This window comes from Anomalospiza imberbis, chromosome 1 (assembly GCF_031753505.1).
Source record: "Anomalospiza imberbis isolate Cuckoo-Finch-1a 21T00152 chromosome 1, ASM3175350v1, whole genome shotgun sequence".
NCBI lineage: Eukaryota > Metazoa > Chordata > Aves > Passeriformes > Viduidae > Anomalospiza > Anomalospiza imberbis.
In genome coordinates, this window is record NC_089681.1 from 27,499,070 (window position 1) to 27,516,657 (window position 17,588).

The following is a 17,588-nucleotide window of genomic DNA, read 5'->3' on the forward strand; positions in this document are numbered from 1 at the left end:
TCAGGCACAGCATTAAGCTAGTCAAGGGAGGGAATTGTACTGCTCTGCTCTGCACTGGGATGGTCTCATCTTGAGTCCTGTGTGCAGTTTTGGGCACCACAATATAAGAAAGATATTAAACTATTAGAGGTTGTCCAAGGAGGACTGTGAGGATGAAAGAACTGGAGGGGAAGCCATATGAGGAGCAGCTGAGGTCACTTGGTCCATTCAGCCTGGAGGAGAGTGAGGGGAGACACCACGGCAGTCTGCAACTTCCTTATGAGGGAAAGAGGAGGGGCAGACACTGATCTCTTCACAATTGTGACCAGTGGCAGATCTCAAGGAAACGTCATGAAGCTGAGTTGGGAAGCTCATGTTGGATATCAGGAAAAGTTTTTTCACCCAGAGGGTGGTTGGGCTGGAAAAGCTCCCCAGGAAAGAGCTTGCAGCATCAAGCCTGGCAGAGTTCAAGAAGTATTTGGAGAATGCTCTCAGGCACATGGTACATTTGATTTTGGGGGTGATTTGATTTTTGGGGTGTCTTGTGCAGGGCCAGGAGTTGGAATTGGTGATCCTGATAGGTTGCTTCCCACTCAGCATATTCTGTGATTCTATAATTCTAGTTGTTTAAAATATATGTCAGGGCCACCAACATGCCAGGCAAATTTGGAAGCATTTTTCTGCACTGCGTTGCATAGTAGAATTCTGATGTTGATGCAAGTGATTTCTAAAATGGCATGAGATATTGGCATGAGATCTGCATACACATTTTGCAGGCTGAAGACTATATTGTAGAACACAGTAGAGTGCAAACTGCCCAAGGTGGCACCACTGTTGTATTTCACCAACTGTGCCAATGCTGCAACATCTCTGCCAACCCAGCCCTTGGCTCTTCTTTCAAAGGAAAGATGAACTCTCAGAAATTATCTGGGTGTATACTGAGACAAAAGAAGATGATGAAAATCAATCAGACTTCACTTCCAAAATGTATCAAACCCCAGTAATCTATTCTTACCCACCACCCACATCCTCTTTTCTTTTGTTTTTTTTTTTGTCTCATTACAGTCATAAATTGCAGCAAAGCTAAATAATTTTCATTCTATGCTGTATTCCTCACACAAAGAAATTTGAGGTTCATGGGTCTTAAGATTCTTTTTTAAGGATATATAATTAATCTGTCTCAGAGCAAATTTGTTCTATGAACAAATATTTAAAAATAAGTAAACTAGTACCTGTACTTCAGCGTGTCCTGTATATTCGCCTATCTGACAGGAATACCTTCCTGTTAAGCCAAAGATTTTAGTAAGAGAGATCCATTATTTTGAAAGAAGCAAAATGCAGTACAAGCAAATACTGTGTTTAGATGAATGTTAGTGTCTTGTGAAGGTCAAGAGGTAGCAATTGTTCAACAAGATAGCTAGTTTTAAAATACAACTAAATACCTATCTATTGCTAGTCACACTTTGGGTTTTATCTTCATCATTATGTAATTTTTCAAAATCTTATACATAGTAGGAGGCTATTACTACATTGAAAAGGTCTGATTGCTTTATACTCTGCTATGACATGGTTTTGCAAGAGAAAGACACTTTCTATAGCTCCTCCTAGCTTAAAATGCTTCACTATTTGCAGCTTCTTAAAGCAACATGAAAATATTCCTAGACATATCTCTCAGCAGGGTGTGGCATTGTCAGAAACTGGCCAATTTCAGGTACATCACTGAATATCTATTATTGTCCACTTTTTACCTATGGTCACCGTAGAACTTTTGCAAAGCCTAACAACTGATCCTCAGTTGTAATGCTCCAGATTCCCCAGCTCCAGATGTTCTAGAGATCCTTAAGAATAGTTTCCTGTGTCAAGGGCAATTCAAAGATCTTGTCACACCTTTACAGGTAGCTTGCTCAGCAGTGATACCTCTGCCTGGGCAAAAGGAGAAGTTGAAGGCACAAGCAGCTTTTCTGGAATCTCCAGGGCTGATCACTCTTAGAGACTAGATGCTAAATAAACAGGCTGTTGGTGAACCTTAGTACAGTGACCTCTATTTGCAGATCCACCTTTGCAGCTATCAGTGAGGATTCAGCATCACCTTGTTTTGAACTCTTTGCTCCACCTGCATAGAGCACACCAGCTGATGTAACACTCTTGGAAAAATTCACTTAAAATGGACTGATAGATAATGAAAGAAAAAAAAACCACTTTCTCTAGCATAAAACCATATTCACACATTTAATTTCATCAGCTAAGGTCTAGGAGTATTTTCCTGTCTTTTCAAGGCTGGTCAAAATCCTGGTAGCCGAGACAACAGTCAGGTATAAATACACAATGAGTCAATCAGTCCCCATCTTTATATTTTTGTGGTTGAAGTTCAAGTTTTTTACTCTGTGAAGGAATAACACTGCAGTAGAAAAGAGGCGCTGAAGTTTCTGTCTGACTGGAAACTCAAGATCAATTGGTTCACTCAGCCACCTGACTGAGAAGCTACTTTATTTATGTTTTAATCTGAGAAGCAACCTTCTTATGGCCTCTAGTGAATGCCTAATAAGTAAAAAAACCAACCCATTCTTGTTCTCCTGGTAATTGAAGCAAGGCCACTGAACTTTAAAGATCTATACTAATGAATAGGAGCAAAGGAGTTTATACTGGTACAATTAATTGATCTACATGTCTGAGGACTGGTTCACAGATGAGCTGTGTAACTCACTAAAAAGCAGTCAGGTAGCTTTTTAGGTACTGAAGCTGCTAAGCTGATTTTGGGTAACAGCAACATTTTGCAGTGTATTCATTTGTCAAAATATTACAATGAAACTTCATTAAAACTTTAAAGAATAAAAGAGCTGCAGGCATCTCTCCCTTGAGAAAACTGTCTCCACTTTCTAGACGTTCTCATGCACAGACTGATAAGAAATAATTCAAGTTTGTGTCACCTACAAGGCAATCCTTAGGAAACAAAGAATATTCTGTATTTTCAGATGCTATTTCAGATGGTGCAGTTGTAAAGTTGCTTAAATTTGATCTAGATCCAAAGAGAAAACCAGTGAACAAACCATCTCTCCCTATTATTTGGCATAACTGGCATAGTCTAACTCTGTTTTCTTACTCCTGAAATCACACAAGCAAACTGAATCTCATTTTCAGTTCTTGGTCTTAGACATATTTTTCTATTTCATGAAAGTTGAAAAATTAAAAGTTAAATATATCACTACTGGCATGATTTTCATTCCTTTTGCTGTGGTGTGAATTTTGTCTATCACTTATGTTTGATTTTTTTCTTTCTCCTTTTTTTTTCCTTTAAATGAATTGGTAAAGGTAATTTTGTAGCTTTTCACACTTTCTTAGGTCTGAAGAACAAGAACACATTTGCATATACAGAGAAAAATGCATGAAAAAGTATCCTGGTTATCAGGATAGATATATATCTTTTGTATAATTTGGATTTACCACAAAATGCTAGGAAAGAAGAAACAGCAGTGAAGTGCCACAGAAGAGCAATTATTACGTTATAAATATACATTCAACATGGTTATAATATTATGTGTGTAACAATAGCATTTTCTTCTCTCATTGTTCAGAAGACAGTATAACAACATTTTTGGTACTGGATAGCATGTGGGTCACAAAGAGATCTGCAAAAGATATGCAGCAAATGCAAATATCAATTCACTGACTTCAGAGACTGTTAAAATATTTCTAGGTTTAATTCAGATGCATATGCTGAAAGAGAAGATAATAGTGCACAAAGCAGCACTTCAATGTATTATTTTGCCTGGAACCATAGCTTTGACTTTATGCTACTTTCTCCTTGGGAAACTCATTTCACCCTTCTTTGTGGAATTAGTACTTAAAAGCTCCTGGAAAGAGCAGCTATTTATTATGCTGACAACAAAAAGAAGAAACACACAGGAAGGGAAGAAGAAAAACCTATTTACGTTGTCCTTGCTTCCTTTTGTTGTTACAAACTGAAGAGACAATGTTTTCAGTTCCATCAATTCACATGTGCATTGTACAGGCTAGGGAATCAAATCTGATATTTTTACTTGCAATCTGTGTTCATACCTATGTATAAAGTAATGACACATTCACAGCTCCAGTGTCTCTTCAAATCCTGTGTCCAGTTCTAAGCCCCTCTATTCAGGAGGCACACTCAGGTGCTAGAGCATGCCCAGGAAAGGCTGATGAAGGGTCTGGTGCACAAGTCCTATGAGGAGCAACTGAAGGAGCTGGGGCTGTTTAGCCTGAGAAAAGAAGGCTGAAGGGAGATCTTATTGCTTTGTACAAGTCCCTGAAAGGAGGGTGTAGCCAGGTGGGGGTTGATCTCTTTTCCCAGCCAATCAGCAAAAGAACAGAAGGACATAATCTTATGGGCAGATACTCCAGGGCAGATTTAGGTTAGGCATTAGGAGGAAATACTTCACAGAAAAGGTGATTAGACATTGGAATGGATTGCCCAGGGTGGTGGTGGAGTCACTGTCCCTGGAGTTTAAGGAAAAACTGGATGTGGCACTCAGTGCCATAGTCTAGTTGACATGGTGGTGTTTGGTCATTGGTTGGGCTCAATGGTCTCAGTGGTCTTTTACAACCTGATTGATTCTGTGACTACATGAGTACAGTGGAATGATCCCTGCCCTAGTCCAGCTGCCACACTATTGCTGTCACAGGCCAGGATGCCCCTGGCTTTCTGGTCGCTTTGCTGGCTCGTGTTCAGCTGCTGTTGACCAGCACTCTCAGGTCCTTTTCCATTAAGGAGCTTTCCAGACACTCTGCCCAGCCTGTGGCACTGCCTGGGGTTGTTGTGACCCGAGTGCAGGACCTGGCACTTGGCCTTACTGAACCTCAAACAACTGGCCTTGGCCCATTTATCCAGCCTGCCCAGATCCCTCTGCAGAACCTTCCTGCTCTCCAGCAGATCAACACTCCCACCCAACTTGGTGTCATCTGCAGAATGCCTGAGGGGGCACTCGATTCCCTCATCCAGATCATTGATAAATATATTAAACAGGAGCTGCCCCAATACTGAGCCCTGGGAAACACCACTTGCAACCTACATGTAATCTATATGTATAAATTCTCAGAAAACCCAGCAATGCTGCTGCTCTCTCTAAATATAATTTTAATAATTTAGTGTTGCAACATTATATCACAGTACAAGCTGGCTTTTACTGGGCAATTAATTCAACTGCTGAGCCAGGTACATAAAACCAGCCTCTGGGTCGAAAGACAGGAACCTCAGCCAATTATGTTCCATACTAAGCTGCAGGCATATCACTGGTCCAGGATCTGGGGGGCATAAAAGATCAGACCAATGACCTGTCTAGACCCAGGAGTTCTGAACTCCCTATAAAAGAAACAATAAAACATGCTGTTTGACCCACTGGTGTTGTGTCACTGTCTCCGACCCCACGCAATCAATTTAGAAATTCTCCTCTGGGATTATCAGGCTTGTTTTACAGATGCTGTCAGATCCTCGAGAGCAGCAGAAGATAGCAATGCAGAAAACCTACCTAGAGGTAAAACGTGACCTCTCAATTTTCAAGTATATGCAATGTTATGTGGAGGACAGAAGAAGAAGGAATATATTTTTCTTTATAGCACTTTTGAGAAGCAGATTTTGCTGTCTGCTTTTTCCAAGTGAAGTCAACACTTTTCCTAGCCAAACAGCTATCATAATGTGGATAAGATTTGTTAAGATATTATATACTGACATGATATTATTCAAATAAATTAGTTGTGTCTTGAGGACTGCATATCAGCAGTAAAAGCAGAATAGTTGCAAATATGACTTCCATTATGACTGAATAAATAATCTTACCACTCCTTCAGTGCTGGGATTTAGGCAATGCTTTTACCACACTGGTCTAAGTGCACAGTGAGGGGTCTCAATGTATTTTTTCCTTCAGCACACCAGAGAAAAAGAGAAGTACTATTGTGCCTGTGCTTTTTGCTATAAATTACATACTTCAAAGACAGCTTCAGACTTTAAATTGAAAACTGGATATGAAGTGGAAAGTATCCTGCACATAGGAAAGTGACTGAGACTGAGAGGAGAAATCCAAATATGTTAGAAAATTATTACACATAACTACTTCTCATTATTTAATACTTCCTTTCAAATTGCTTCACTTTGGTCTAAACAGACTGAAATTTTCAAAGGCATGATATTGAACTTCCACTTGCTATAAGTCTTTGCTTAGATAAAAAAGACTTTTTTATATTGGAAAGAAATAATTTTTCTGCTTTCCCAGTTATAAACTCAACAGATATTTTGGTGATTTCTTTCCAAATAAATTGATGCTCATAAATTCCATTTAATAGTGTGTTTATATTTGGTGTATTCAAAGACTGTCAAATTTACTATAATGGAAAATATGCAAAATCAAGAAGAATTAAAAAGGGTGAGAGAAAATGAGGTTGTGTATTGAAAAATCAAGCTGTTCATAAACAACATTCAGTCCTCAGAAATGCCTTGCAATACCAGAGTAAAAATTAAGGCAATTGTGATGATTGCATCAGATTTTTTTATTGTTTGTTTATTAAATGGAGAAGAGATTGAACTCATTTTAGCAAGTAAACAGGTATCTGAAAGTTTGATTTTTTTCTTTTTTAAGAGTAGCCCATACCTACCTCAGACATGATATTTTTCTAAAGGGAGCTAAAAGAATTAGATGCTGATTTGCTCCAATATGTCAGGAAGAATCAAACTTTTATGGGCTTCTCTAAAAATCTGAGCTTGGAGTTGGAGGTAGAAGATGTGCGTGATTTCCTTCCTTTGAGTGATGCTTTGTTTATGGAAGTATTAGATTTTAGTATACTGAATTACAAATAGCAAGAAAGGACAGGACCTGGGAAGATTCAGGTTTAAAAATTAAGTATATCTCCCTGGATGGTTAGCGAGGTGTTATAATCAAAAGTCATCCAAAAGGTCTCAAATATATTTTTATGTATATTTTTTGAACATTAAAATTTTGTAAACAGTCAATACTGTGGCAAAACTTTCACATTTAAGTATGAAAATACAGCCTTTTGAACACTAAACAGAGGGGATGTATATGTAAAGCATGTAATTGAAATTGCAAATAAAGAATATGAACACAATTAAAAAAATTGCTTGGCTGTTGGCTCTCTGGTGGCATCATCTTTGTAGTAAGCCCAGGAAAACCTGATAACTTAACCTCTGGTCCGTGCTGTTTTGCACTACTAATTACTGAATAGCTGTTGCATCTGATTGAAGTAACTTATTTGAATTAAGCTTGAAGGGAAATAAAAAGCTCTGGCAGATTATTTTCACCTGATGCCAGATCAGAAAAATTCCAAAAGATCTTTTCTGCTCTTCCCTTTCCTGGCCTCTCATTCCTGCTTTCTATGAGTCATCTGTTGTGACTGTGCGCTTAAACTGGGAGCAAGCTGGAAGTCTGACCTTGCAAAAACCCCAAAATATGTCGTGCTTATCCTCTCCTAAAATTAGAAGATTCTTTCCATTAACTCAGTCAGTTAATTTAACACACTCCTCAAGCTCAAATGTGGTGGATGCAAAGCACTGGACAACACTGCTGCTGCCTGGGATAGTCCTCAGCTGGGGAACCTCCTCTCATTTGCAGGTATCAGATTGACCTAGTTTGAGCTTATGAGTTTTATTTTACCCTAAAAAAAACCTCGAGGACTGGGAGTTGACACTAATAGTCCTAGCTGTAAGTCTTATCCCTTCCTGTACTCCTCACTCAGTGATGGTCACCAGATTAAGTGAACTGCCTTAAACAAAAATATCATGTAGCCTCAGTGTTGTGGTTCAACAGGTTTCTCTTAAGAATAATATAAGTTTAAAGACTTCCTTTGGACAAAACCCTTCAGTTGTATTGAATTGGTGACATACAGTCCTCAACTCAACACTAAACAAGACAGAGAAGAAATCTAGCTGGAATTTCTTGGCTTCCCTTCCTTTGCCAGGGCTTCTGAATGCAGGACTTGCCAATGGGCAGATAATTGGGAACAGAGCAAAGGTCTGATAAGTTGCCTTTCCTTTAGTTTAATCACTAAATAAATGCAACAAATGAAATTATTAACACCTTCTTTTAAAACTGCTCAGAAAAGTAACTTTTAGTTCAGAGTAAGTACAGTAATTCCACTTATGATTTAGTGCATTCTTTATACATAAAAATAGGACAAAACACTACAAAACTGAGTGCAAACCTATGCAGTTTCGACCAGAAAACTCTAATTTTCATGCTGATAATAAGAGCTGTATCATATTATTCCTAATCACAGCAGGCCAGAAGCCTCTGGTGTACCCATTCTAATAGCAATATGCAGAACAGCTAGGAATTATCACTAGATTAATTGTAAGTGTAAGAAACTAGACTGCAGTGCTGTGGGCTGGGCAACAGTCTTTTAGCTAAGCCTGAGCATATGAGATACTCTTGTGCCTTTTTGTTTTCCAAAGAAGCAGGAAATGCTGGTGTAGTTTCACCTCCTGAGTTACCAGCAGTGTATTTGTATTTCTCGGAAGCATAGGAAGTTCAATGTAGGCTGAAACACAATAGCATTCTCTTGCTTATGCTGGGAGGGAGTCATTACAGAACAATTTTGCTCAGTAACACTAAAAATATACAGTTGTAACATGTCTATCTTCATGTCTTTTAAGCTTCATGTCTTCATGTCTTTTAAGCTTCAACTTGCCTTTATCAAGTCCTATTATACAGTCTCTGATCATGTTGCACTTCAAGGGTGCAGAGAGAGGTGTTCAAAATCCCCAGGTAAATATTAATGGAATAACCTGTTTTTACATTCCCTTTGAGCTGTCAGTGTTTAGTTTATGCAATTGAGAAAAAAAAGTGTATGCCTTTCTTAAAAGGCGAACTCTTGCTGCTCATATATTCTTGGAGTTTTCATTATCCACAGAATAGCTAATACTTTTCTGAATACTATTCCAGCTCTTGGTTTTATGTTACCTATCTCACAAAGAAACAAAGAACTTTATAATTATAATTCAGTGAAAGTAGTTCAGATACTGCAGTTCTAACCCTCAGTTTTGGACAAGAAGGACTCTGTGAAACTCAGAGCTGAAGAATAGATTTTAAAGAAATGCAAAGCCTCTGCATTTGTATTTTTGCCTTTTTATACTCAAATTATGTAGCTGGATGTGCTTCTAAATCTGTTATATCATTCTCAAAACTGGTCTCCCTAATGCTGTTTTAGCTGATGATGGTCTCAAAAGAAACTTTGCAGTAGATATATGAGTATATAAGCATGAATATACCGTGCAACAAAAGTTTGACAAGGCAATATACAAAACAAGAACACTACTGGTCAGTAATTATCAATGTAGCACTAATAAAAGAATAGGTGGGTCTTTGGAAAAAAAAAAAAAAAAAGACCAGTATCTTACAGAAAACCTTGTACCTTTCTCCTACCTGCTTCTTTTCATGTTCTTCCACATGGATGTCCCTGTGTCAGCCAGAGAAAGACAGAGTATTACTTTGCAACAGAAAGGATGCACAAGATGTCTATATATTAAAAAAGAAACTAATTAGATTTCATACACAAGTTTGTATAAAACCATATTTATCTCCTTTATATTATTTTGCTGCTATTAAAACAGAAAGACAAAGAAATGTGTTTGTAAGGATGCCACAGCCCTCGTGGTTGAATTGCCCCTGGGATTCAGCCCTCCCATCCCTGAAAATGACTGTGTTGGCCAGGGCTGAGTGCTTTTCAGCCAGGTTTGCACCTGGGTTGCAGGGCTGCTTTGGTGTAACTACTGAGCTAACTTTGAACCAGAGGTGAACCTGTAATTCATACGGGGAAAAAATGAAGTCTACAGCACTTTTATGTTCATTTCACAGTTCATGGTGAGAAATTATTCTTATTTTTCAAGTTCCTGCAGTGCTAAACTGAGAAAATGGGCTTTCAGTAGTTTTCTTTTAATTGGAAGCCCAGCAGTAAGACAGCTAGGCTGGGATATATTATGAAATCACCTGCTGCAGCTTGCACTGTGGCAATAATTGAGGCTAGGTGTGACTGAGGTATAGTTCATCTAATGGCAATGATAGGTGCCACAGTCTGGTGTTCTTTCATAAGTGATAAAAGGATAATTTAGCATATGTGTCATCTAATTATTTTTGTTCAGTGGGACTGGGGGTTCAGTTCCTACTTAACTATTATAGGATTTACCAATAACTTTGATTAATTTTTGCTGCCAACTTACTTTTTTGTAAGCTTTGTCCAACCTGGTTTCTAGCTTTCAATGAATTCGCACAAGAAATTCTCTGTTGTATGAGCAGATTTTTGGACACTGTTGTTGACATGAATCTGAATTATGCAGCTACAGATTCTAGTTTGAAAATGTATTCAAAACATTACTTCACCTACCTTGGCCCTTTTTTACTGGCATCTTCCCCCAGTTATCCTATCAAAACATCACAGTTAAAATTGGAAGTCTCATTCAGCAACATAAATATCTATAAATATTGAAATGGTTCCAAAACCATTTTCAAAACTGAAGTTTTGAGACTCTGAGTAAGTCCATAGTAACTGAAACATCCTTCTGGAAGTGGCAGGTATGGTCAGGACTATGTGAGCCTTATTTCTTTGTGGAGAATCTAAAGGAGGGTCTAAGATGGCACTAGACATCTGTGTTTAAGCATCTAAATTGCTTCCTTGGTGTCTCTGTTTTGAGATACTAAGGAAGACTTCCTGAGGACTTGAGTGTGTGGTATTGCCATTGACTCCAGTAGGACTCATGATCTCTCAGTTTTTCTCTAAGCCATGAAGACTACAACCACTGGAAAGTTTGTATATAGATGTCTTGTATATAGGGTTCAATCTCACAGTCCTTGGAGCCTGCCCTCAGCTGCTGTCCTGCCCATACTGCTTTGGTTTAGAAAGCAAAAACATGCTCAGTCTGGATCTGGGCTAAATTGCCATAGACTTAGTAACTCTGTGTGCCCTGGTCACACAACTCATGCCCACCTGTATGCACACAGGAGCTCTCCCCACCTTATACTTGGTATGATTATTTCATGTATCTATTTAGATATGCTTGTTTGGATCCTGTACAAAACCTAGGTTTTCATCCAGTGGCATTTTGGCAACAGGATAGACTGTCACTCTGCCTTTCAACAGCTCTACTGTCCTTCCTAATGCACTTCTATATTGTGTTCCTTGGCAATTGTAGCCACAGGCCCCCAGCTGGGTAATAATTAGCATTGACTCCATGCTTCTCAGAAGGCTGATCAATCACTTTATTATACTATACTTATTAAGAAGCCCATCGCCCTTGCGACAGCCACGATAAAGGTGGACCCAATTGGTCCTTGAATCTAAACACCATCACCATTGGCCAATTAAGAAATCACTCTTTGGTAAACAAATCTCCATAACACATTCCACATGTTCACAACAGGTGCAGCAAGTGAAGATAAGAATTGTTTCTCATTCTTTTCTCTGATCTTCTCATAGCCTTCCCCAGGACAATGCCTGGGAAAGTTGTGCATTGCTCTCTGTGGCCAGAGAGCTGCTGCCACAGGCAATGTCTTGCTGGTTTCCTCTCTCTGGGTCTTCCCTTTGTTCATCTTTCTTCAGTGCTCTTCAGTCACTACCATTTGCTGTTTCTTTCCCTGAAGCAATGTATGGCCTGTCTTCTTGGGATTCATCTGGCAGTGGATCTCAGGAATATTTTTCTTCAGTGGGAACAGCTGGGATCAGTGTTTACCCAATTCCACCCTTCTTGTACCTCTTTATCCAGCAGCTCATTACGTAGCACAGGCAGTTCAGAGATGGAATAGACAGGACCAGCTCCCCTCACCACCTCAGAGACCTTGAGTCTACAACTACAAACTCTCTGATACAGGGCTGCAGAATTTTCTGAGATAGCCCTTTCTTATTCTTTCCAGCTGAAACTGTTCCTCTTTCTGTGAACTAAGTGTTCAATGGCTATGAATGAATGTTCATCCTGAATAGGATGAGGGGAAGCAAGCTGAGCATGACTTCAGCAACCGCAGGACTCTACTTGGATAAAAGGTTCCTGCTTCAATAAGTGATCATGACATATTTTAAATATAGGCAAGAGATTCTTGTGATGGAGAATATAGATAACATGGGTGTTACATGCTGATTCTGGCGCTCTCCTTATGCATCTTCAGCGCTTTATTAGTGTAGACTTTATGTATGTCACTTTACGATAACATGGAATCACAGCATCACAGAATTTCTGCGGTAGGAAGGGACCTCCGGAGATCCTCCTGTCCAGCTGTGTCATGTGCAGCTGAGGCACATCTCCATCAGTAGATGCAGAGAAAGTCTTTGCCCTACTTGGAATTGTGGATAGGCTGAAAAACCTCAGCTGGTAGCACATGTGCTCGTGTAAGCCAACAAGTTCGGTAGGAGTGTTGATCTGCTGGAGGCAAGAAGGCTCTACAGAGAGATTTTTACAGACTGGGTCAATGTTCTGAGGACAATTGCATGAGGTTCAATAAGGCAAAATGCCACAACAACTCCCTGCACTGTTTCAGGGAGGGAGAACAGCACTGGAAAGCTGCTCAGCAGAAAGGGAGCTGGGAGTGCTGGTCAACAGCAGCTGAACATGAGCCAGCATGTACCCAGGTGGCCAAGAAGGCCAATGGCATCCTGGCCTGTGTCAAAAATAGTGGCAGCAGGACTAGGGAAGTGATTGTCCCGCTACACTTGACACTGGTGAGACCACATCTCAAGTGCTATGTCCAGTTCTGGGCCACTCACTTCCAAAAGGACATTGAAGTGCTGGAGCATGGCCAGAGGAGGGCAACAGAGTTGGTGAAGGGTCCTATAAGGAGTAACTGAGGTGACTGGGGTTGTTTAGTCTGAAGAAGAGGAGACTCAGGGTGGCACCTCATTGTTCTCTACAACCAGCTGAAAGGAGGTTGCAATGAGGTAGGGGTTGGTCTGTTCTGCTGTATCAAAAGAGGAAATGGCCTTAAAGTGCACCAGGGGAGGTTCAGATTAGATATTAGGAAAAAAAAATCACTGGAAGAGTGGTCAGGCATTGCAATAAGCTGCCCAGGAAGGTGGTGGGGTCTCATCTCTGAAAGTGTCCAAGAGGCACTTGGATGTGGCACTTGGGGATAGAGGGGTGATTATGATGGTGCTGTATTGACATTGGACAGATGATCTTTCCAACCTTGTTGTTTCTGTGATTCTATAGGCTTCAGTTTTAGATTCATTGGCTCAGATCTTTACTAGTTTATGTGTCTCCCTCATAGTCTCTGTTATTCTGTGTAAATGAGCTTAATCTTTCAGCCAGGTGATTTTGAGATTTTTATGTATTAAAGCATACAGTGTTGCCTAAACTAAAAGAATGTACTAAAATTAATACCTCAGTAATTTTTATGTTTTTTAAACCAAAAATATCTGTAAAAATATGGAAGTAGAAATATTGTTCTTGAGAGGCAACATGCTACAATAGCAGAATCCTTGCTTAATTGTAGTGATTCATGGTAAATAAAGTCTATACTTTTCAATCGCAAATGTGAGCATAACTTTCTCAGCATCCCTGCAAACCAATCCTCAATGGGGTGCATTTATAATTTTATGAATTTCTGTATTTGCTGCTGAATGTTTTTCTAAATTTTCACCTGCATTGCTATGGAGACCACTAAAATCTGATTATCATTGCTGAAGGCACCATCTTAGCTTGAAGAGATTAAATAATTTTGTTTTTGCACAATATTTGCTCCAAAACCTGGTTTACATGGTCAACTTAGAACCACCCTACTGGGGAATTTGCTGGAAAGGAAAATGTGACTTAAGATTTAAACTCCATTACTATGCTGATTATTCACAGCAGTGCAAATTTATACCCAGCTTGATGTGAAATATTTAGTTTAAGAATTTTGCCCATAATGAAACACAAAGATATGATGAACTGTAACATCAGTGTCTTTCAATTTGTAATGATTTTACTAGGCCATGGTCCTATGTAGTCTTCTGAGCTTCTTGCTGTTACCAATAGAGAATAGGAGAAGTCTGTGAGAGCTAAATGACCTCTCCATGTCCTATATCCCTCCTCTGTAGCTAAGAAATGATTCAAACTTCTTCTGTGACTACTTGAGATTTGCTCATGAAAAGCAGTCTCTAAAACCATATTTAAAGAGGAGCTCATAAACTCTCTGAGAGTTTTAGTCCTCTGAGCTCAGTCTTTTGCAACTTCAGCCCTCAAGGCATTAGCCCTAAACATGGAGATGGGATGTGCTCCATTTGCAGGTCCATGGGTTGTGTGTGTGTAGGTGTGCACATAGCCATTCTGTCATGCTCTTCACTCCTGGGAGGAGACCACTTAACTGCTTTTGTCCTCTCTGAAAAAACTCAGTTTAACATATAAGACCACATAACGGTGGGTTAAGATGTTGGGAAGAGTTTGAACTTGTCCCCTGTAAAGACATCTTTGAAAAGTGCTGTCTGAGGAAGCTGCTGGAAATCTGATATCTGTTTGGATTATTCACTCCCTTGATTAACCAGGAGCAGCAGAAGTGTTCTCTTTGTAGCTCTGCACTGAATGGAATTTCACAGAGCTTCTCTTGAACCTCAAGTTTACATCTGATAGAAAATTCAGTAATGTCATTTGTCTACATGGATGCCCATATGCGATTCCCTGGGCATTGATTTCTGTTATTTTTCTTGTTGCTGTTATTAATTTTCTGCTTCCATCACGTTATCTTGTGACATGACTTGAATCATCCAAATCCAGTGTGGAAAAAATTGACCAAAATGAGACCCATAAAGGCTGGTAGCACTCCTGGATTACTGTTTCCCCACCTTGTTAGCTTAACAAAAAAATAACTTGGAACTTACAATTCACTTACAAATGATCCTCATGTAATTTTAGAAGAATCCAAATTTCAAAGGTCACTCATGCTTGAAATCAGTACAATTGATTTTTTTTATAGCTTGCTGTCGAAAAACATATTTATGTTTCTGAGACAGGACGTAATAAAGTTTCTCTCTGAAACAATATTAAATAATAGTGCTCATTGAATAGATTTACAAAACACAATTTCAGACACTGGCACATTGATTGCAGGTAATGCAGCATGTCATCACAAACACAGTAAAACTCCTGACATGTATCACTGAAAGTTGTCTTGTATAGAACTAAGAACTGTTTCGATGCTGATTTGCTCGATATCACATATTACATAAAAATGTGTCCTCTTTTTAATGTAGATTACTGATGGAGACCAGAATATAAAACAGTCTGGTGAAAAAAAAAAAAAAAGGAAAGGAAAAAAAAATCTAGATATTAGGAAGAAGTTCTTTAATGTGAGGGTGGTGAGACAGTGGGACAGGTTTCACAGAGAAGTTGTGGATGTCTCATCCCTGGAAGTGTTCAAGGTCAGCTTGGATGGTCTCATGAAAAGTCTGCCCAGGGCAGGGAGCTTGGAATTAGGTGATCATTAAGGTCGCTTCCAACCAAAACCATTCTGTGGTTCTATGACCTATAGCTTTTCTATCAAAGGAATGATAGAAAAACTATAGAATGATAAAAATAGGATGATAGAATGAAAAAAAAAGGAATGATATTGTAAGTGTATTTACAATTAATGTGACCACTCAAGTAAACAGATATTTATGAAATCCGTCCCTTGCCTTGTGGATTAAACACCAAGGCCAAACCTCTGAAGAAGGGGTAAATGATTAATGTGATTGATTATTTATTGCTAAGTGTCGAATCCTCACTAAGTTTGACCAAAATCACGTACAAATTTTGAAGCTTACCACTTGAAAGAATCATCAAAATCATGGCATGCTGGCAGACATGTGAAAATAATTAAGTATATAGGGGAGGTTTCTTGAAATGTAAATTGAGTACGAGTGCAAAACATCCCCTTTCAATAATTTCCTCAGTCATTCTGACTGAGGTCAGAATGCTCATTCAGATCTCAGCACCAGATTCAAGCTGCAGCTCTGCCATGCTGTAAATCCTCTGCTCCTCCACCATGTTCCACAGTGGTCCTGCTGCAGCAGCAATTTTATCAGGAGCAATATAATTTCTTTTTCTTTAAATAATTTGTTAAATGCTGCTATAACTACTCATAGAATGAACACTGACCACTGTTTCTGCTTAAGAATCCAGTTGGAGTAGACCCTGAAGGTACTCATTTAATGACTGTCAGTAGGGATGAGTTTGATTCTTATTTTACACAACTTTAGTTGTCTCTAGTTCTAATTATCTAAAGCACAAAGCAATGGAAGAATATTTTTTGCACATATGCATAGCTACATACCATAGATATATTCATATATCTGTATATAGTAATACACCACTAGAGTGGTTATGCAAAGTTTTTTCTCCATTTCCTTAGGCTGCTAAGTCATGTAGCCAGGACAGTATCTGAAAGACTTAAATGTAACCTTTAGAAACATTTTTGTTTGGTTAGTGGGATTTATATGGGATGGATGCTCTGCAAACTAGTTTTCTGTTAAAATAGTATGATACTTGTGGATTAATTCTGTTTGTGTAAATGTGGAACAACAATCTTTCTTTGAGGGGTTAATCAGGAAAAAAGTACTTATTATAGCAGCTACAAAACTTCAAGCCATTTTTGTTTCAAATGAGTTACTATTCCACCACCCAAATCCCAGCAACTCTGTATTCCCTGTAGCACTCTGTGTTTTACCTAAGCAGTCTCTCAGAGGATTTTCTTACCAGTTTTCCATAGCTGAATATTGTAAGGGCATGGACAGTTAACACAGGGCTGTAACTGCTGTACACAAGTGCCTTTATTTTCTCTTTCTCTTTCATTCTTGTGGCCAGAACATTTCATTGCTGAGAAATGCTCAGAGCTACTGTACTCACTTGTCAAGTTGTGCTGGTTTTACCTTATATTTCAAAATAGTCTTGCTTCCCAACAATACCAATATAATTTAAAATCATTCTCATAGACTTTGTGGACCAATTTTCTTTAGCTTGCCTGCATAGCAACACCTTGTGAATGGAATAGGGAACTATGAGAGAAAAATGGATTTGGATACTGAGCAGAAAATGATAACTATTTTTTGCATGGTTTTCATAAATTATGTTCATAATGCTTTTGTTACACATGAAACAGAAGCTTCCAAGATTATGAAAATGCATTTCTTAAGTTCAATCAAATATCCCCACTGTGCCTTCCTCTTTCTCACTCCACTGAAGAATTTCCTCTTTCCAGGAAGTTGGTCACATTTCTTGTCAGTCATTTTTTAATACAGTACTGGTGTTTAAATTTCTCAAACTATTAAAATGATAGCAGGTTTAACATTTTATCCATTTTACTGAAGTTTAGTACTTAATATTATGAATGCCTGCTTCTGTTTGGTCTGCTTTGAAAATTTGTGAAGGATGCTTGTACTACAGAGATTTAAATGCCATTTTTCCATGAGAGAAATACATTTTTCCTGGAAAGTGTCTTAGAGTCACATTTTAAGAGAAGAAATTCCAAAACTGAATTAGTGCATAAATCAGAGAAAATATTTATTTACAGACATGTAAAAATTATGTTACAACATTTTAAAGAAAACTGTAATGAACCATCAATCTGCTTTAATGGGCAAACTCTGAATGTTTCAAATCTAAATTGCAGTGGCACCAATTAAAAATAGGACTG

General features: G+C 38.7%; 1 long non-coding RNA gene across 1 annotated transcript; it reads right to left on the bottom strand.

The window, feature by feature from the left end:
- Window positions 1–797: 797 nt before the first annotated feature.
- LOC137476580 (uncharacterized) lies at window positions 798–4,434 on the bottom strand. Its single transcript, XR_011000460.1, has 2 exons — window positions 4,036–4,434; window positions 798–917 (listed from the first exon to the last, which is right to left on the bottom strand). It is a non-coding gene; the product is annotated as an uncharacterized lncRNA (long non-coding RNA).
- Between the last annotated feature and the right edge of the window lie 13,154 nt (window positions 4,435–17,588).